This window comes from Salvelinus namaycush, chromosome 37 (genome assembly GCF_016432855.1).
Source record: "Salvelinus namaycush isolate Seneca chromosome 37, SaNama_1.0, whole genome shotgun sequence".
NCBI classification, from domain to species: Eukaryota; Metazoa; Chordata; class Actinopteri; order Salmoniformes; family Salmonidae; genus Salvelinus; species Salvelinus namaycush.
The window spans coordinates 21,503,214-21,522,888 of NC_052343.1; the positions used below are offsets into that span (position 1 = coordinate 21,503,214).

General features: G+C 45.0%; 1 pseudogene; it reads right to left on the reverse strand.

Annotated features, from left to right (window-relative positions):
- Nucleotides 1-19,675, reverse strand: part of LOC120030902 — a 212,187-nt pseudogene that overhangs the window by 48,144 nt on the left and 144,368 nt on the right.

Here is a 19,675-nt window from a genome sequence, read left to right on the forward strand (position 1 = left end):
CTGGACAACTAAACGGAGGTCAGAGAGAGAGCACAGAGGAAAAAGCCCATTATAGCTAGCATCTGTCTGCGTGTGTGTGTGTGTGTGTGTGTGTGTGTGTGTGTGTGTGTGTGTGTGTGTGTGTGTGTGTGTGTGTTGTTGTTGAGGGAGAGAAGGTGTTTCTCTGTGTGTACAGTACATGCGCAAAATTGCACATTGGCTCCCACTCAGATTTAAATACCAATTGTGTTTCCTGAACAAATGACTTACATAACAAAAGGCGCATCTCAATAGGTGGTCCAGGTAAGTCATGACATCTCAATAGGTGGTCCAGGTAAGTCATGACATCTCAATAGGTGGTCCAGGTAAGTCATGACATCTCAATAGGTGGTCCAGGTAAGTCATGACATCTCAATAGGTGGTCCAGGTAAGTCATGACATCTCAATAGGTGGTCCAGGTAAGTCATGACATCTCAATAGGTGGTCCAGGTAAGTCATGACATCTCAATAGGTGGTCCAGGTAAGTCATGACATCTCAATAGGTGGTCCAGGTAAGTCATGACATCTCAATAGGTGGTCCAGGTAAGTCATGACATCTCAATAGGTGGTCCAGGTAAGTCATGACATCTCAATAGGTGGTCCAGGTAAGTCATGACATCTCAATAGGTGGTCCAGGTAAGTCATGACATCTCAATAGGTGGTCCAGGTAAGTCATGACATAGTGGCCTTTCCTTATTTGTCCTCTATTGCCCCTCTATTGTTCCTCAAGCAAGAGGTGAATACGATGACATCACAGATTCCCATCAAACCAACACGGTGAATGCCCTACTCCTTGGACTTTGCAGTAGTGCCTAAAAAACACTATATTGCTCAAAACATGTATCTTTTTCTACCCTTTAGTGTGTGTACTTTACTGTACTTACACTTAGGATATTGCTTTTCAACAGTAAAAGTCAAAAAATGGCTGAAGGACGTCTTTAACAAGTGGCTCTTCACAAACAAGGCTTTTCTTCACATAATATTCTTTACAGACGATGAATACACTGCTTATCTGAATGAGTTCTCCATTCATGTTCCTCCTTAACCACCTTACCTACTATACCCTCACAACAGAGTGGTGTGTGTCTAACAAAGTATCCCTGTGGAGAATGTCTTTCAATAAACATGATCATGTATGCTAATGTAGTATAGGGCTATTACACTATCTGGCTAGTTTATTATTTACAACACCCCGTTCACGAAAATGGTCCACTCCTACAGACAGTGAGTCAAGTGTCAGTGACCTGCTATATAAAGCAGGCAGAGAGGGATTGAGGCACTCAGTTACTGTTCAATTCAACGTTAAAATGGGCAAAACGAGTGACCTAAGTGACTTTGAGTGTGGTATGATAATCGGTGCCAGGCGCGCCGGTTCCAGTATCTCGGAAACGCTCGGCCTCCAGGGCTTTTCACACAGGACGGCAGTCCTGTGGGTGAAAACAGCTCGTTGATGTGAGGTCGAAAGAGAATGGCAAGAATCGTGCAAACTAACAGGCAGGCCACAAACAGGCAAATAACTGTCCAGAACTGCCGAACAGCATCTCGGAACGCACGGACGGGCTATTGCAGCAGACGACCACACTGGGTTCCACTCATATCAGCTAAAACCAAGAAGAAGTGGCTCCAGTGGGCACACGATCACCAACACTAGACAATTGAGAGGTGGAAAAACATTCCCCACACCATTACACCACCAGTCTGTACCATTAACACCACCAGCCTGTACCATTAACACCACCAGCCTGTACCATTAACTTTTTATGGCTGCAGGGGCAGTATTGAGTAGCTCTGATTAAAGGTGCCCATTTCAAACGGCCTCGTACTCAATTCTTGCTCGTACAATATGCATATTATTATTACTATTGGATAGAAAACACTCTCTAGTTTCTAAAACCGTTTGAATTATATCTGTGAGTCAAACAGAACTCATTTGGCACAAACTTCCTGACCAGGAAGTGGAAAGTCTGAAATCGATGCTCTGTTCTACTTCCTGCCTATACATGGGCATGATACGTAAGAGTATACGTGCACTTCATAGACCTTCCCCTGGATGTCAAGAGGCTGTGAGAGAAGAAATTTCGTGTTTATCTTGGTCTGAATTGGAATACAAGCTCTTTGTATGACGTGTCCCTCATTTCCGGTACTCTTGGGAGCGCGAGGTGGACAGTGGGATTGCCTTCTGTTTAGCTGCCGTTATGGACGACTACTATCTCCGGCTCTGATTTTATTTGATACATGTGACCATATCATCGTAAAGTATGTTTTTTCAATATAGTTTAATCAGATTATTGAAATTTTTTCGGGAGTTTTGCCGTGTTCCGTTCTCTGACTTTGTTGACGTTGGAGAGATCCGTGCCACTTGGCTAGTGCGCGTGCTAAATGAAGAGGGAAAGTTGCCGTTCTAAATCCAAACAACGACTGTTCTGGACAAAGGACACCTTGTCCAACATTCTGATGGAAGATCAGCAAAAGTAAGAAACATTTTATGATGCTATTTCATATATCTGTCGTAGATGTGAACTAGTCGTCGGCGCCCAAGTGTTTCTGGCTATTGTGCTAAGCTAATATAACGCTACATTTTGTTTTCGCTGTAAAACACTTAATAAATCGGAAATATTGGCTGGAATCACAAGATGCCTGTCTTTCATTTGCTGTACACTATGTATTTTTCAGAAATGTTTTATGATGAGTAATTAGGTATTTGACGTTGGTGTCTATAAGTTTTATGGCTGCTTTCGGTGCAATTTCTGATTGTAGCTGCAATGTAAACTATGATTTATACCTGAAATATGCAAATTTTTCTAACAAAACATATGCTATACAATAAATATGTTATCAGACTGTCATCTGATGAAGTTGTTTCTTGGTTAGTGGCTATTTATATCTTTATTTGGTCGAATTTGTGATAGCTACTGATGGAGTAAAAAACTGGTGGAGTAAAAAAAGTGGTGTCTTTTGCTAACGTGGTTAGCTAATAGATTTACATATTGTGTCTTCCCTGTAAAACATTTTAAAAATCGGACATATTGGCTGGATTCACAAGATGTGTACCTTTCATATGCTGTATTGGACTTGTTAATGTGTGAAAGTTAAATATTTTAAAAATATATATTTTGAATTTCGCGCCCTGCACTTGAGCTGGCTGTTGTCATAAGTGTACCGACGTCGGGCTTGCAGCCATAAGAAGTTAACACCACCAGCCTGTACAATTACACCACCAGCCTGTACCATTAACACCACCAGCCTGTACCATTACACCACCAGCCTGTACCATTAACACCAGGCTGGATGGGGCCATGGAGTCATGCTGCTTACACCAAATCCTGACACTGCCATCAGCATGACGCAACAGGAACCGGGATTTGTCAGATAAGGCAATGTCTTCCTGGCACACGAGTATGCCCCTTGACACCAATTAGGCAATGTTTCCATGCCCCAGATAATTCAGGCTGTTCTGGAGGCAAAGGGGGGCCTGACCCGGTACTAGATGGGTGTATCTAAGTGTATGTGTGTATGAGTTTGTGAGAGAGAGATGATGCTAAGCGTCAAGGAGCGGCCAAGCCTGAGGCATCAGAGCACTGTACACACATGGCACACACACCACTACCACGGCGCCAACTAGACACACACCGTTAACCACAGTATGACACCGGTTGTATATCATGTTAGGGCTCGGTAAAACTGACATCAAACTCTACACACAATAAAAGTACCTAAAAGTCAACTGCCTGTGCAAGTAATATAAAAGCAATATCAACAATTAGGATGCAATGTTCCTCTACAAACATACAGCACATAGCCCTGACTCCATTGGACTGTCCTGTGACTCTCTACTCTATACTGATGCACTAGGCAGTACTACCATCACTCCATTCTCTGTAATACTGCCAGCTCCTCTGTTATTCAGATCTACATAACTAGCTCCCTCCACCACCGCCAACAGTGATACCCACGAGCACAACTCAAATTGCAATGAAGTGTTAATTTACTTAGCTAGATTGTGACAGACAGGATGGTTAATTGTTGATTTCATTTGGCCAGCCCTTGATAGTCATAATGTTTGGCCCCTTACTTTGACAGGCTTTGGCGGAACGGGCGGAAGAGCTGGCGGAGTGGGCGGAGGAGCGGGCGGAGGAGCAGGAAGAGTGGGCGGAGGAGCCGCGGGGTAGGAGTGGGCGGAGGAGCAGGGCAGAGGAGCAAGAGGAGGAAGAGTGGGCGGAGCGGGCGGAGGAGCCGGCGGAGCGGGCGGAGGAGCAGGAGGGGCAGGCGGAGGAGCAGGAGGGGCAGGCGGAGGAGCCGGCGGAGCGGGCAGGGGAGCAGGCGGAGGGGCTGGCGGAGCGGGCGGAGGAGCTGGCGGAGGAGCGAGTGGAGGAGCGGGCAGAGGAGCCGGCGGAGCGGGAGGAGGAGCAGGCGGAGGAGCTGGCAGAGGAGCGGGCGGAGGAGCAGGAGGAGGAGCTGGCGGAAAGGGCGGAGGAGCAGGCGGAGGAGCGAGTGGAGGAGCGGGCAGAGGAGCCGGCGGAGCGGGAGGAGGAGCAGGCGGAGGGGCTGGCGGAGCGGGCGGAGGAGCTGGCGGAGGAGCGGGCGGAGGGGCTGGCGGAGCGGGCAGAGGAGCTGGCGGAGGAGCGGGCAGAGGAGCCGGCGGAGAGGGCGGAGGGGCTGGCGGAGGGGCTGGCGGAGGAGCGAGCGGAGGAGCGGGCGGGCAGAGGAGCCGGCGGAGCGGGGGGAGGAGCAGGCGGAGGGGCTGGCGGAGGAGCGGGCGGAGGAGCTGGCGAAGGAGTGGGCGGAGGAGCGGGCGGAGGGGCTGGCGGAGCGGGCGGAGGAGCAGGCAGAGCGGGCAGAGGAGCAAGCAGAGGGGCTGGCGGAGGAGCTGACACTAAATCACACTCTACTCCACTTTACCACTCTCTTTTTTCCTATCGCTCTTGCTCCATCTCTCATGCACATGGCGTGTGTACAGTGTGTTATGTGCTTACATGCATGTGTGTGTAATGTGTGAAATGTGTGCGTGTGTGTGTTCGTGTGTGTGTGTGTGTGTGTGAGAGGAGAGAGGAGATGAAAGCCAGGCAGCCAGTGTGTGATAACAGTTCTTTGTTTTCTCAGAGGGACACGGTGGGAGGCACAGCGGAACCACACACTCAACTCAGCCTTTTACAACCTGATGATGTACCAATTAAACAGGACGATGAGAGAGAGTGGGTTGGTATGCATGACCACGGTTACATGTCAGACCTCAGGTCCCTCAGGCTACCAGACTGCAAATGAGCTTTTACACTAAAATGTGTATTTTCCTTTGCAGTACTTTTCTTGCACCCGTCAGTCTGTTTATCTACAACACATCTAGTCAGAGTCTGGTTGTCAGTGTGTGAGTGTGTTACCTGTATCTGACTGTGTGTGTGTGTGTGTGTTTTCTCTGAGTGTGTTTCTGTCTCATTGCAGTTTATCACTCTTTGGTCTGTGCTATGAGCTTGGGCGTACAGTAGTGACAGATCGTCACGGCAAAAGATCATTGGCTGTGTAAAAATAGCCCCAAACAAAGGCAAATATAGACATTAATGAGCGTGTTGAGGTCCTGTGTAACGGCAGGCGGGCGGCGTTTAGTCCCAGGTGGCCTAGCGTCTCCGCCGCGTCTGAACGTCTACAGAGCAAAACGCTTCCCCCTGACAGACACCCTGTCAACGCAACAGGACATGAAACCCCATCAAAGACACAGTACTGTATAGTACAGAAGATGAAAGATACACTTCACTACCATCACCACACACACCCCCCTAGAGTCCAGAGAGAGAGTGACAGATAAAAAACAAGATGGATGGGAGAGGGGGAGAGGAAGAGAGGGGTGGATGGGAGAGAAGGGGAGAGAGACAGAGTCGTCATCCTTTCATCCACATCAATGGGCATGCATCCATCCATCCATCCAGTGCAATGCCTCTTTCCTGTCTGGAGTCTACACTAGAGCACCTCTCAGTATCTCTCCACTAAATGAGACTGGCCTTCAATACAAGTCAACATCTCTAACTAAAACAAGCAGTAAACCACCCAGTCTACAGCTATACTGACTCAAACTGGCTCTCAGCACCATACAATAGACCTACACCATACATACTGGTGTACACGCTATAGACACCACTTCACTGACTAGAACAGATGGCTCTAAAGCCACGATGGACTCATGGCCAAGGCTCTAAAACGGCTCAATCTGGGTTCACTGGGCTCAAAAGTAATACACTATACAGGGAATAGAGTGCCATTTGGGACTCACCTCAAAAGAGGTGCGGAAGAGAGCTGTGCTGCTGTACCCTAACCTGGCCACTAGGTGGCTCTTCACCTCCACAGCTGAGCTGAGCCACTGTACTGTTCTCTGGTGCTGGGTCGCTGTGACAGGTCTGCACCTTTCATCTCACAGAGAGGACCCATCAAACTGGAGTGAACAAACTAGTGGGCTCCTCAGTGTGGGTGGAGTTCTCACACAGGCATACTCACCATGCACTCATACACTGACACCACACACATTACATGTGCACACATGCTAACATGCTAAGGGCACACATATGCTAAGGGCACACACATGCTAAGGGCACACATATGCGAAATAACCCTTATCAAAAGTAGTATGGACAGGCCAGCAGATGGTCTGACCATTCAAATGTTCCACTTAATGAGAAACTTTGACTCTTTCACTCTGATAGACATGATTTGCATAGACATGATGAACTAGCTCAATAAATAACCATTATTCCAGCAGCACTCTTTATTCTAGTGGCTGCATTAAGATATCTAAGATAGATTGACAGCCTCTTCAACCCCCGAGTCAATTAATGAACATTATGAGAGAGAAAATATACTGGAATCACTTTTGACTTTTAAAGGTAGGATAAATAATGGCAAATTATATAATTGACCTTAGAGGTGCTGTATGCTCCACTACATATGCATACGGGAGATTAAAAAACACCTATAAATATTAATGTGGGCCAATTTCCCAGCACAAATAAGTCATGCATTATCTCTGTGTGGGCTTAGAGTGGAATCAGCCTCGTGCTCCCTCCCCCACTGATACAAGACTGACAGGTGGACGGACGGAGAGACAGACACGAGGACAGCAGGACAAACAGGACAATGGAGGAGACAGATCAACCAACACTACTACTCTAGAGGTTGGTGGTAGATGGACCGTGTCGCCAACCCGAGTCCTCTGTCCTTTGAAGAATGTCTCTGGTAGTCACGGGATACGTTGTGTGTAGTAGACGGGATACTTGGACTGTCCTTCCTAACCTGCGTTTAGCTGTTGCTAACTCAACGGCTAGGAGATATCACTTCTGTAGTGAATACGAGTTCAAAGTTCATACCATTCACAATCAAAGTCCATGCTGATGTTGGCTTCATCTGTAGTTATTATCTGAACCATTCTGACACCGGACCGTCATCCTAGTGTACCCGGAACAGGAAGTTATATTCTTGTTCATGGCCTTTATAGTGGAGGGAGAGGGGTGTGTCTGAAAAGTTTATAACCCATGCCTCTTCACAGGGGCGGGCCACTGTGAGCAGAGGAAAACTTATGAAAGCACAGATCTCTCATTTGGAAGCTAAAATTACATTTCACCTCTTCACAAATAATGTCATATTCAAACATTTCAATTAAACAACAATTCCATGTGAATCCGATACCTCCGACGTTTAGACTTTCCACAGTAGAGTTTATGTCATTCTATCGTTGATGAGAATGTGTCAGAGGGCAACCGAACTGACATAATATACCTTAAGTACCACCGCATATGTTCGGTTGGTCGGATTACCAGAATATAGTTCATTTCCCCCAACTTCTGATGTTACCCAGAATCTCTATGTTAACCAAGGGGTTTTCTTATGTCACATCAGTTATAGTAGGGAGAGAGAAAAAGGGGGAAAGAGGTATTTATGACTGTCATAAACCTACCCCCAACCCAACGTCATGACAGCTGTATAAACCATGGAACAACCAGCTTTAATCATATGCTGTATAAACCATGGAACAACCAGCTTTAATCATATGCTGTATAAACCATGGAAGAACCAGCTTTAATCATATGCTGTATAAATCATGGAACAACCAGCTTTAATCATATGCTGTATAAACCATGGAACAACCAGCTTTAATCATATGCTGTATAAACCATGGAACAACCAGCTTTAATCATATACTGTATAAACCATGGAACAAACAGCTTTAATCATATGCTGTATAAACCATGGAACAACCAGCTTTAATCATATGCTGTATAAACCATGGAACAACCAACTTTAATCATATGCTGTATAAATCATGGAACAACCAGCTTTAATCATATGCTGTATAAACCATGGAACAACCAACTTTAATCATATGCTGTATAAACCATGGAACAACCAGCTTTAATCATATGCTGTATAAACCATGGAACAACCAACTTTAATCATATGCTGTATAAACCATGGAACAACCAGCTTTAATCATATGCTGTATAAACCATGGAACAACCAACTTTAATCATATGCTGTATAAACCATGGAACAACCAGCTTTAATCATATGCTGTATAAACCATGGAACAAACAGCTTTAATCATATGCTGTATAAACCATGGAACAACCAGCTTTAATCATATGCTGTATAAACCATGGAACAACCAACTTTAATCATATGCTGTATAAACCATGGAACAAACAGCTTTAATCATATGCTGTATAAACCATGGAACAAACAGCTTTAATCATATACTGTATAAACCATGGAACAACCAGCTTTAATCATATGCTGTATAAACCATGGAACAACCAGCTTTAATCATATACTGTATAAACCATGGAACAACCAGCTTTAATCATATGCTGTATAAACCATGGAACAACCAACTTTAATCATATGCTGTATAAATCATGGAACAACCAGCTTTAATCATATGCTGTATAAACCATGGAACAACAAACTTTAATCATATGCTGTATAAACCATGGAACAACCAGCTTTAATCATATGCTGTATAAACCATGGAACAACCAACTTTAATCATATGCTGTATAAACCATGGAACAACCAGCTTTAATCATATGCTGTATAAACCATGGAACAACCAACTTTAATCATATGCTGTATAAACCATGGAACAACCAGCTTTAATCATATGCTGTATAAACCATGGAACAAACAGCTTTAATCATATGCTGTATAAACCATGGAACAACCAGCTTTAATCATATGCTGTATAAACCATGGAACAACCAACTTTAATCATATGCTGTATAAACCATGGAACAACCAACTTTAATCATATGCTGTATAAACCATGGAACAACCAGCTTTAATCATATGCTGTATAAACCATGGAACAAACAGCTTTAATCATATGCTGTATAAACCATGGAACAACCAGCTTTAATCATATGCTGTATAAACCATGGAACAAACAATTTCCCAGCACAAATAAGTCATGCATTATCTCTGTGTGGGCTTAGAGTGGAATCAGCCTCGTGCTCCCTCCCCCACTGATACAAGACTGACAGGTGGACGGACGGAGAGACAGACACGAGGACAGCAGGACAAACAGGACAATGGAGGAGACAGATCAACCAACACTACTACTCTAGAGGTCTTTCTCCAACACTTTATTTGATGCTCTGCTTATTAACGTCTTAATAAGGCATTTGTAAATACTTTACTAACAATTAGTAGACTATAGCGTTTGTTGACATAGCATAAGCACATCTATATGCAATCCCTTTATTACGCATAGCTTTAATCATATGCTGTATAAACCATGGAACAACCAGCTTTAATCATATACTGTATAAACCATGGAACAACCAGCTTAAATCATATGCTGTGTCGTGTCTTTGACTATGCCAGATTAATTGCTATGACATGCTATTCTATAAAATAATTTCTCCGTAATTAATATTACCTGATTGAACTAATCATGTAAATGTTAATTAACTAGAGAGGGACACCACAAAATAATATTTATAGAGCTGTTATCTTTCGAATAAACTCTTAAAGATTTAGTAAGATTTTACGTCCATAACAGTCACATTAATCGTCATTTTATTCAGTCTCATCTGAAAGTTGTAAGTCCTTGGTTATCTGCAAGAATCCTGGCTAACAAGTTGAATCAGCAATACAAAATTGGGTTCAATTATTTATTTACTAAATACCTAACTAATCACACAGAATCACACATATACAATTAAATCATAACTTGGTCACAAAGGGAAGGGGCTGAGTCCTAGTGAAAGAGCGGGAGACTTGAACATAGGCGAGCTGTACTATCGTAAATACAGTATCTTATGCATTCTAAATTACCGCCCATTTGAAGAGGAAAATGCAATACATATTTACTCTGAGCTGCGCTTCCGTAGGTTGGTGGTAGATGGACCGTGTCGCCAACCCGAGTCCTCTGTCCTTTGAAGAATGTCTCTGGTAGTCACGGGATACGTTGTGTGTAGTAGACGGGATACTTGGACTGTCCTTCCTAACCTGCGTTTAGCTGTTGCTAACTCAACGGCTAGGAGATATCACTTCTGTAGTGAATACGAGTTCAAAGTTCATACCATTCACAATCAAAGTCCATGCTGATGTTGGCTTCATCTGTAGTTATTATCTGAACCATTCTGACACCGGACCGTCATCCTAGTGTACCCGGAACAGGAAGTTATATTCTTGTTCATGGCCTTTATAGTGGAGGGAGAGGGGTGTGTCTGAAAAGTTTATAACCCATGCCTCTTCACAGGGGCGGGCCACTGTGAGCAGAGGAAAACTTATGAAAGCACAGATCTCTCATTTGGAAGCTAAAATTACATTTCACCTCTTCACAAATAATGTTATATTCAAACATTTCAATTAAACAACAATTCCATGTGAATCCGATACCTCCGACGTTTAGACTTTCCACAGTAGAGTTTATGTCATTCTATCGTTGATTAGAATGTGTCAGAGGGCAACCGAACTGACATAATATACCTTAAGTACCACCGCATATGTTCGGTTGGTCGGATTACCAGAATATAGTTCATTTCCCCCAACTTCTGATGTTACCCAGAATCTCTATGTTAACCAAGGGGTTTTCTTATGTCACATCAGTTATAGTAGGGAGAGAGAAAAAGGGGGAAAGAGGTATTTATGACTGTCATAAACCTACCCCCAACCCAACGTCATGACAGCTGTATAAACCATGGAACAACCAGCTTTAATCATATGCTGTATAAACCATGGAACAACCAGCTTTAATCATATGCTGTATAAACCATGGAAGAACCAGCTTTAATCATATGCTGTATAAATCATGGAACAACCAGCTTTAATCATATACTGTATAAACCATGGAACAACCAGCTTTAATCATATACTGTATAAACCATGGAACAAACAGCTTTAATCATATGCTGTATAAACCATGGAACAACCAGCTTTAATCATATGCTGTATAAACCATGGAACAACCAACTTTAATCATATGCTGTATAAACCATGGAACAACCAGCTTTAATCATATGCTGTATAAACCATGGAACAACCAACTTTAATCATATGCTGTATAAACCATGGAACAACCAGCTTTAATCATATACTGTATAAACCATGGAACAACCAGCTTTAATCATATGCTGTATAAACCATGGAACAAACAGCTTTAATCATATGCTGTATAAACCATGGAACAACCAGCTTTAATCATATGCTGTATAAACCATGGAACAAACAGCTTTAATCATATGCTGTATAAACCATGGAACAACCAGCTGTAATCATATACTGTATAAACCATGGAACAAACAGCTTTAAACATATGCTGTATAAAACATGGAACAAACAGCTTTAATCATATGCTGTATAAACCATGGAACAAACAGTTTTAATCATATGCTGTATAAACCATGGAACAACCAGCTTTAATCATATGCTGTATAAACCATGGAACAACCAGCTTTAATCATATGCTGTATAAACCATGGAACAACCAGCTTTAATCATATGCTGTATAAACCATGGAACAACCAGCTTTAATCATATGCTGTATAAACCATGGAACAAACAGCTTTAATCATATGCTGTATAAACCATGGAACAACCAGCTTTAATCATATGCTGTACAAACCATGGAACAACCAGCTTTAATCATATGCTGTATAAACCATGGAACAACCAGCTTTAATTAACTTCTTAAGGACAGGGGGTGCTGTTTTCACTTTTGGGGAAAATCGTATCCAATTTAAACGGCCTCGTACTCAATTCTTGCTCGTACAATATGCATATTATTATTAATATTGGATAGAAAACACTCTCTAGTTTCTAAAACCGTTCTAATTATTTCTCTAAGTGAAACAGAACTGTTTTTACAGCCCATTTCCTATCCGGAAGTGAGATTTCCAAAAGCGAGGTCTCTCTTCAAGAGCTTGTCTATAAAAGGGCATGTCACTTATGACTGTAGAAACACGTCATACACCTTCCCCTGGGTGTCATGCGGAAGTGAGAGCAGAAATGACTTGATTATCTCGTTCTGGGATTGAATACAACCTCTTGGAGTGAGAGGTCCGCCATTATTTTTTTTTGGAAGGCGCGAAGTTGGACCTGGAATCGCCTCCTGGAAAACCGTCGTTATAGGTGAATATGATCTCCGGCTTCGATTTTATTTGATACATGTCACAATATCATCCTAAAGTATGTTTTTTCAATATAGTTTAATTATATTATTGAAATTTATTCGGGACTTTAGACGTGATGCGTTGGAGGAATTTGTTCAAGAAGGAGAGGTTAGCGCCGCACGGCCAGTGTGCTTGCTAATTCAAGAGGGAAATAGTTCGTTCTGGATCCAAACAAAGACGGTTCTGAACAAAGGACCCCTTGTACAACATTCTGATGGAAGATCAACAAAGATAAGGACCCAATTTGGGATGCTATTTCATATATCTGTCGAACTGTGCTATCGCTACCGTTTGCCTTGAATCAATGCTGTTGTGTGATAGCTATTGTAGTAAGCTAATATAACGATATATTGTGTTTTCGCTGTAAAACATTTTAAAAATCGGAAATATTGGCTATATTCACAAGATCTTTGTCTTTCATTTGCTATCCACCATATATTTTTCTGAAATGTTTTATGATGTGTAATTAGGTAGTTGACGTTGGTGTCTGTATTTACTCTGGCTACTCCCGTGCTATTTCTGACTGTAGCTATGATGGTAGCAGTAATGTAAAACTGATTTATAGCTCAAATATGCACATTTTTTGAACAAAACATAGATTTATTGTGTAACATGTTATAGGACTGTCATCTGAGGGAGTTGTTTCTAGGTTAGTTAGGTTGGTTCTAGGTTAGTTAGGTTGGCTTTGTGCATGCTACCTGCATGCTACCGGTGCTGTGAAAAATGTCTGTCTGTCTTTTGTATTTGGTGGTGAGCTAACATAAATATACGTGGTGTTTTCGCTGTAAAACATTTTAAAAATCGGAAATATTGGCTATATTCACAAGATCTTTGTCTTTCATTTGCTATCCACCATATATTTTTCTGAAATGTTTTATGATGTGTAATTAGGTAGTTGACGTTGGTGTCTGTATTTACTCTGGCTACTCCCGTGCTATTTCTGACTGTAGCTATGATGGTAGCAGTAATGTAAAACTGATTTATAGCTCAAATATGCACATTTTTTGAACAAAACATAGATTTATTGTGTAACATGTTATAGGACTGTCATCTGAGGGAGTTGTTTCTAGGTTAGTTAGGTTGGTTCTAGGTTAGTTAGGTTGGCTTTGTGCATGCTACCTGCATGCTACCGGTGCTGTGAAAAATGTCTGTCCTCTTTTGTATTTGGTGGTGAGCTAACATAAATATACGTGGTGTTTTTGCTGTAATACATTTAAAAAATCGGACATGTTGGCTGGATTCACAAGATGTTTATCTTTCAAATGCTGTATTGGACTTGTTAATGTGTGAAAGTTAAATATTTCAATTTTTTTTATTTTTGAATTTCCCGCTCTGCCTTTTCAGTGGAATGTGGGAGGAGTTCCGCTAGCGGAACGCCTGGGCTAAACTTAATCATATGCTGTATAAACCATGGAACAACCAGCTTAAATCATATACTGTATAAACCATGGAACAACCAGCTTAAATCATATGCTGTATAAACCATGGAACAACCAGCTTTAATCATATACTGTATAAACCATGGAACAACCAGCTTTAATCATATGCTGTATAAACCATGGAACAAACAGCTTTAATCATATGCTGTATAAACCATGGAACAACCAGCTTTAATCATATGCTGTATAAACCATGGAACAAACAGCTTTAATCATATGCTGTATAAACCATGGAACAACCAGCTTTAATCATATGCTGTATAAACCATGGAACAACCAGCTTTAATCATATGCTGTATAAACCATGGAACAACCAGCTTTAATCATATGCTGTATAAACCATGGAACAAACAGCTTTAATCATATGCTGTATAAACCATGGAACAACCAGCTTTAAACATGGGTTTACTCCATTTAACGGTTAACATCAGAAATCAAACGAACGTAACAATAATTGTATCTTACTGTATCACTGATTAAAGTGTTGCAGCCCCATCTGTACTGAGGGTCTAATTCACAGCTCAACAGGAGCACACAGTCCTCTTTACAGTTGATTAGCTTTCTGATGTCTATTTTAGTCTCCTTACAGGCACTATAAACAACAGATAATTATGTGTATTATTGTGCTATACACAATTAAAATATGTATATTCCCAGGCATACACACACTGTCAGATCCGTGTGTATAGGTGGCAGGGAAGTCAGGCGCAGGAGAGTTAAACTGAGTGTAAATGGAGACTTTTAATAAATGTCCACTTAACATGCTCCAAACACGAAAATGTACATACATAAAATAAACATGGGTACGAGGACCCGTCGCGCACCTATACACCAATAAACAACAGTTGACATAAAACAATCTCTGACAAAGACATGAGGGGAAACAGAGGGTTAAATACACAAGAGGTAATGGATGGGATTGAAAACAGGTGTGTGGGAAGACAAGACAAAACCAATGGAAAATGAAAAATGGATCGATGATGGCTAGAAGACCGGTGACGTCGACCGCCGAACACCGCCCGAACAAGGAGAGGCAACGACTTCAGCAGAAGTCGTGACAGTACCCCCCCCCCTGACGCGCGGCTCCAGCAGCGCGTCGACACCGGCCTCGGGGACGACCCGGAGGGCGAGGTGCAGGGCGATCCGGATGGAGGCGGTGGAATTCTTTTAACATGGAAGGATCTAAAAAGTCCTCCACCGGAACCCAGCATCTCTCCTCCGGCCCGTACCCCTCCCAGTCCACGAGGTACTGAAGGCCCCTCGCCCGACGTCTCGAATCCAAAATGGATCGAACAGAGTACGCCTGGACCCCCTCGATGTCAAGAGGAGGCGGAGGAACTTCACGCACTTCAGCCTCCTGGAGCGGGCCAGCCATCACCGGCCTGAGGAGAGACACATGGAACGAGGGGTTAATACGGTAATTAGTGGGCAGTTGTAACCTATAACATACCTCGTTCACTCTCCTCAGGACTTTAAACGGCCCCACAAACCGCGGACCCAGCTTCCGGCAGAGCAGGCGGAGGGGCAGGTTTCGGGTCGAGAGCCAGACCCTGTCCCCTGGTGCGAACACCGGGGCCTCACTGCGGCGACGGTCTGCGCCAATTTTCTGGCGCCTTATGGCGCGCTGAAGGTGGACGTGGGCTGCCTCCCAGGTTTCCTCAGCGCGCCGAAACCAATTGTCCACCGCAGGAGCCTCGGTCTGGCTCTGATGCCAAGGAGCCAGAACCGGCTGATACCCTAATACACATTGAAAAGGAGTGAGGTTAGTGGAGGAGTGACGTAGCGAGTTCTGGGCCATCTCTGCCCAGGGCACGAACTTCGCCCACTCCCCCGGCCGGTCCTGGCAATAGGACCGCAAAAACCTGCCCACATCCTGGTTAACTCTCTCCACCTGCCCATTACTCTCGGGGTGAAAACCTGAGGTAAGACTAACCGAGATCCCCAGACGTTCCATGAACGCCTTCCAGACCCTTGATGTGAACTGGGGACCCCGATCAGACACTATATCCTCAGGCACCCCATAGTGCCGGAAAACGTGTGTAAACAGGGCCTCTGCAGTTTGTAAGGCCGTTGGGAGACCGGGCAATGGGAGGAGACGACAGGACTTCGAAAACCGATCCACAACGACCAGGATCGTGGTGTAACCATATGAAGGTGGAAGATCAGTCAAAAAATCCACCGACAGGTGCGACCACGGCCGTTGAGGAACGGGTAAAGGTTGAAGCTTACCTCTGGGCAGGTGTCTAGGAGCCTTGCACTGGGCGCACACCGAGCAGGAGGAAACATAAATCCTCACCTCCTTGGCTAAAGTGGGCCACCAGTACCTCCCATCAAGACAGCGCATCGTCCGACCTATCCCAGGATGACCAGAGGAGGGTGACGTGTGAGCCCAATAGATCAATCGGTCGCGGACAGCAGAGACGGAACGTACAGACGACCAGCTGGACACTCAGGAGGAGAGGGCTCTGCACGTGACGCCCGCTCAATGTCCGCGTCCAGCTCCCACACTACTGGCGCCACCAAACACGAAGCTGGGAGTATGGGAGTGGGATCCATGGACCGCTCCTCTGTGTCATACAGCCGAGACAATGCGTCTGCCTTGACGTTCTGGGAGCCTGGTCTGTAAGTAAGGGTAAACACAAAACGAGTGAAAAACATGGCCCACCTTGCCTGGCGAGGATTCAGTCTCTTCGCCTGCCGGATGTACTCCAGATTGCGGTGGTCAGTCCAGATGAGAAAAGGGTGTTTAGCCCCCTCAAGCCAATGCCTCCACGCCTTCAAGGCTTGTACGACAGCTAACAGCTCCCGGTCCCCCACATCATAGTTTCGCTCCGCCAAGCTGAGCTTCTTCGAAAAGAAAGCACAGGGGCGAAGCTTCAGTGGCACACCCGAACGCTGAGAGAGCACTGCTCCTATCCCAGCTTCGGATGCGTCCACCTCCACTATGAATGGCAAAGAGGGATCCGGATGAGCCAACACAGGCACCGAGGTAAACAGAGTCTTCAGGTGTCCAAAAGCCCTGTTCGCCTCAGCCGACCACTGCAAGCGCACCGGGCCCCCCTTTAGCAGTGAGGTAATGGGAGCAGCCACCTGACCAAAACCCCGGATAAATCTCCGGTAGTAATTGGCAAACCCTAAAAAACGCTGCACCTCCTTTACCGTGGTTGGAGTCGGCCAATTACGCACGGCTGTAATGCGGTCGCTCTCCATTTCCACTCCTGAAGTGGAAATCCGATGCCCTAGGAAGGAGATGGATTGTTGGAAGAACAAGCATTTCTCAGCCTTGACATATAGATCATGCTCCAACAGGCGACCAAGCACCCTGCGCACCAGGGACACATGCTCGGCGCGTGTAGCGGAGTATATCAGAATATCATCGATATACACCACTACACCCTGCCCATGCAGGTCCCTGAAGATCTCATCTACAAATGATTGGAAGACTGATGGAGCATTCATCAACCCATATGGCATGACAAGGTACTCATAATGACCTGAGGTGGTGCTAAATGCCGTCTTCCACTCATCACCCTTCCGAATACGCACCAGATTGTACGCACTCCTGAGATCCAATTTTGTGAAGAAGCATGCCCCGTTCATTGACTCAATAACTGTATTTATCAGAGGTAACGGGTAACTATATTTCACCGTGATTTTATTGAGACATCGATAATCAATGCACGGGCGTAAACCGCCATCCTTCTTCTTCACAAAAAAGAAACTCGAAGAGGCTGGTGAAATGGATGGCTGAATGAACCCCTGACGCAGGGATTCAGAGATATATGTATCCATAGCCACCGTCTCCGCTTGCGACAGGGGATACACGTGACTCCTGGGATATGCAGCGTCTACCAGGAGATCTATCGCACAATCCCCCCGTCGATGGGGTGGTAATTGAGTCGCCTTCTTTTTACAGAAGGCGAGAGCCAAATCGGCATATTCAGGGGGAATGTGCACGGTGGAGACCTGGTCTGGACTTTCCACCGTAGTAGCACCAACGGAAACCCCTAAACACCTACCTGAGCACTCTCGCGACCACCCTGTGAGAGCCCTCTGTGGCCAAGAAACAGTGGGGTTATGACAAGTTAACCAGGGTAGGCCTAGCACCACAGAATACGCAGGAGAATCAATAAGGAAAAGACTAATCTTCTCCTTGTGACCCTCCTGCGTTATCATACACAAAGGTGCGGTGACCTCCCTGATAAACCCTGAACCTAATGGACGACTATCTAAGGCATGAATAGGGAAAGGCATATCCACAGAAACAATAGGGATCCCTAAACTATGAGCTAAATCTTTATTAATGAAATTCCCAGCTGCGCCTGAATCTACTAGCGCCTTATACTGGGAATGCAGGGGAAAATCCGGAAAAGTGACAGAGACAAACATTAGTGCGACAGAGGGCTCTGGATGAGAATGGTGCCTACTCACCTGGGGTGATGCCAGAGTGCCCTGCCTGCCTTCTCTATTCCCAGAGGAACCAACCCGGCACCGACCAGCAGTGTGATCTCTGCGACCATAGATGGTGCTCGAGCGGGAACCCCCTCCGGTCTCCCTGCGCACCATCCCTCCCAATTCCATAGGTTCGGGAGAGAGGGTGCGGGAGGATGGAACAACCAGACCCCGATCTAGACGTCCACGAGTAGCCAGCATGTTGTCCAGCCTGATGGACATGTCCACCAGCTGATCGAAGTTGAGGGTGGTGTCTCTACAGGCCAGCTCCCGACGGACGTCCTCGCGTAGACTACAACGGTAATGGTCGATCAGGGCCCTGTCGCTCCATCCAGCGCCGGCAGCCAAGGTCCTAAACTCCAAAGCAAACTCCTGTGCACTCCTCGTCTCCTGCCTCAGATGATAGAGGAGCTCACCCGCCGCTCTGCCTTCGGATGGGTGGTCGAATACCTTCCGGAAATGGCGGATGAACTCCTCAAAATGGTCCAACGCCACATCCTCCTCTCTACGCACAGTGCTGGCCCACTCCAGGGCTTTCCCGGTGAGGCATGAGATGAGGGCGTAACTCTTCTCACGGTCCGATGGTACTGGAGAGACCGTGGCCAGATACAAGTTCAGTTTTAGGAGAAAACCCTGGCAGCTGGCAGTATCTCCATTGTATCCCGTGGGTAGGGATAAATGGATTTTGTTATGTTCAGGAGGAGAAAAAGCGTTCGACGGAAATACCGGTTGTGGTGGTGGAGGCGCTGGAAAAACTCCCTGTCTCTCCAAGCAATCCATATTCTGGACAATGCGATCCATGGCAGCGCTCAGACTGTCAATCTCCTCCGCTTGTTCCATGACGCGTTCCTCTACCTCCATGAGCGAAGTGTCTCCTCCTGCTGACTTCATAGTTAGGGTCAGAGATTCTGTCAGATCCGTGTGTATAGGTGGCAGGGAAGTCAGGCGCAGGAGAGTTAAACTGAGTGTAAATGGAGACTTTTAATAAATGTCCACTTAACAATGCTCCAAACACGAAAATGTACATACATAAAATAAACATGGGTACGAGGACCCGTCGCGCACCTATACACCAATAAACAACAGTTGACATGAAACAATCCCTGACAAAGACAT